Source organism: Octopus bimaculoides, chromosome 26, assembly GCF_001194135.2.
Source record: "Octopus bimaculoides isolate UCB-OBI-ISO-001 chromosome 26, ASM119413v2, whole genome shotgun sequence".
Classification (NCBI taxonomy): Eukaryota; Metazoa; Mollusca; class Cephalopoda; order Octopoda; family Octopodidae; genus Octopus; species Octopus bimaculoides.
The window spans coordinates 11552210-11555485 of record NC_069006.1 but is presented as its reverse complement, the minus strand read 5'-3'; positions in this window follow the sequence as shown (position 1 = coordinate 11555485).

The following is a 3276-nucleotide window of genomic DNA, read 5'->3' as shown; positions in this document are numbered from 1 at the left end:
GGTTGGGGACTATGGGGGAAGACTCGCGCGATCTGTGTTACGGTAGAAGTGCGACGGCATATGCGGATGATGTTACCATCATCATGTCTGACAAAGGGCAGCTACCTCGTGTAGAAGACGCCATCAAAGGATACGAAGCGGTGGCAGGGGTAAAAATTAACTAGGAGAAATCAGTCGGCTTGCAACTCGGCACCTGGCGTGGCAAGTCGATGCCTCCCAACAGCGTCGTCGGACGCTGGACGGAAGGCCCGGTTAAATTGCTCGGAATTTGGTTTGGACCAGATCTCCAGGTGGAGAAAAACTGGAGCGAGGTGACGGGCAAGATGATGGCCATAACCCAGACCTGGTCTGGTAGGACGTTATCTTTGCTAGGAAGGGCCGAGGTTATACAGGTGTTTATAGCATCTGTGATAACCTACCGTCTAACCGTCGTGCCTTGCCTCGGTTTGTGGATGACCAAGTTGAAACGGATCCTTTCTCGCTTTTGGTGGAAAGAGAGAACGCCACTTGTGAGGTGCTCCATCTGCTGTCAAAAACCCTTAAAAGGTGGGCTGGGGATGCCTTGGTTGATGATGCGCAAGTACGCGTTGAGGCTGAGACATCTCTGGTGCTACCTAGATGGTGAGCAGGTGTGGTCACCGCATGCCAAGCGACTTTTTCCACAACTGAAGTCCCCCAGGGACCTAGGTACATGGATCAAGCGGAGACCTAGGTTGGGAGAATGGCAGAGAGAATGCAGACAAGCACTCACTCTGTTCTCTCGGACGAGCAATACCGGCAGCGAGGTTACCACTGCGGATTTTTATAGGGGGTTGGTAGAGCATAAGTCCGACGATGTCCTGGGGGAGACTCTGTGCTTCGATGAGGAGCAACTGACCAACCTGTTCGGAAGTACATTCGGGCCGAGGTATCTGAATAACTTCCAGAAATCCTTGGCTTGGTTGTGCTACCGATCGGCCTTACCGGTTCGAGAGAGGTTGTCTAGACATGGTTTTGACGCCTCCCCATGATTAAGATCGTACCGACTTCTTCCTTCAACAAGGAAAAGAAGGCATCGTTTTTCTGCGTAGTAGCCATACCGAAAGATACGGTATGGACGACACGAGCGAAAGGGATTGAGACTGGTCACTTCATCTCCGGACACGGGTTGGTACGCTATTTCAACTTCCACCTGTCGAGAAAGATCCGTCTGGAGAAAAAGTGCTTGTCGCAAAGTACGTTCGGGAAAAGATGGATTTCTGTGGTAAGGAAGTTGAGAATGAATGGGGCCGTGTTAGAATAGGCGGTCAGGACGAAAAGAAGGAAAAAACCAAAGGAAAAATAAAAAACAGGCGGGTTAAATATAAAAAATAACCCGGAACATTATTTTATTAATTTTTAATTGTATATATTTTTATTTCACTCTCATCCAATTTCTTAAATTTTTTCCATTTCATTACAACCCAAACGATTTTGTAAGAATGTAAGTGTTCGTCCCTTGTAGTGTCCCCTCTATGTATACCTTTTACAGGTAAATAAAGAAATTCTTTCGCTTTAGACAGATCACAACTGTTGTTGTTTTCGTTGGTTTGACTCAGACCGCGGGACTTTCTGATTGACAATCGCAAACGAAAAATTACCTTCAATTCTTTTGTCGTACGGGCCGCTTCTCGAAAAAGGTTGCCCATGCTAAACGGGATCGGACAGGCCTCTGATCAAAAGCGTTTCAGTCGTGACCATCCAACCTTTTTTTTTTATTTTTATCATTATTATGCATATTTACGACTATATCTTTCTTGTGCCTTTTTGAAATTTCAAAACTGTTAAATGTAATTTGAAGGAGATCTGACTGTTATTTCGAGTCGGTTAAGAAGCTATATAGAAACTTCTACTTCAGATCATCGCTACTGAATTAAGGAGAAGGAGATTGTGAGCTTCATTGCTCCTTTCTCTCACGTTGCAAATCCAAATCTACAAATCGAATTTCGTTCCTCGTACGATTCATCACTACATATCGGCTGTGTCGTATGGCTACATGGTATAACCCGATAGTAAAGCAGAGCTGTAGTAACAACTTGGACATCGGTTCCGACTACACACCATGGGACTGCATAGTTATGGTAAATTTTGATCCTTTCACCCTCACGATTTTCACTTAGGAAAAAAAAAACCTCGGATTTTTTGCGTGGAATCAAGTACCCTGACCTCCTAATATCCTGCTGCAAACTCCTTATTAGGAGTTGAGGGTACTTGATTCCATGCAAGAAATCCGACTCCCCCCCCCCCTTAGTGAAAATCGTGCGGGTGAAAGAATCAAATAATACCATAGTTATAGCTGGCTCTAGGTCATACAACTCCTTTATAAACCAATGAATGAACCTCAATGACTTGCTATAAATAGCCGCCAAATGTCCCTTAAATCTGGATCTGTTAGTCTGTCACCCGTGCGCACACACATATACACCTACACATTACTTTACTATAACTAAATAGTTTGTCATTGACCTAAGCATGTTCTAATAAAGCAATCTGTCAACATTGTTATCATTCTCTCTGTGCCTCTAGCTCTCTCTCTCTCTCTCTCTGTGTATGTGTGCATGTGTGTGTGTGTGCGCATATAAAGACGAAATGGAATAAGCTGGACAAGAGGAGACACATGGGACAGAGTCACTGATGAGTTCACGAGATGTGTGACAAAAGAACTTTGACAGACGTAAGAACTGGAAATAGTACAAATAAAAACGAAAGTGAAGATCGAATATCATGATCTTCATCATCATTATCATCATCATTTAATGTCCATTGCACCAGGCTCCAGTCTGATTTGGTATGGTTTCTATGGCTAGATGCTCTTCTTAACACCGACCACTTTACAGAGTGTACTGGGTGCTTTTTGCACGACACCGCACAAACATCATTACGTGACACCTACAGTGAGAGAAGAGAAACAGAAAGTGAAGAGATGAAGGACATAGACAAGGGAAGGAGGCAGAAAATGAGAGACAGAGAGATAGAGATGCAGACAAACTGATTGATAGATACTTAATATAGATAGGTAGATAAATAGATAGATACTTAGTTATAGATAGATAGATAAACAAGAACCAGTCAACCCTCTCCCACGAAAATTTCAGGCCAAGTGCCTATAGTAGAAAGAATGGATCTTTTTTAAAACGGATGTATCAAAGTTTCTGTTTTTAGATATTCGTATAATATAAACAAAACAAAATACGAATCTTTACCAATTCTTGAGGAATTTCAATTGAGCAATGTTCTAATGTTAAGAAAATTGAAATA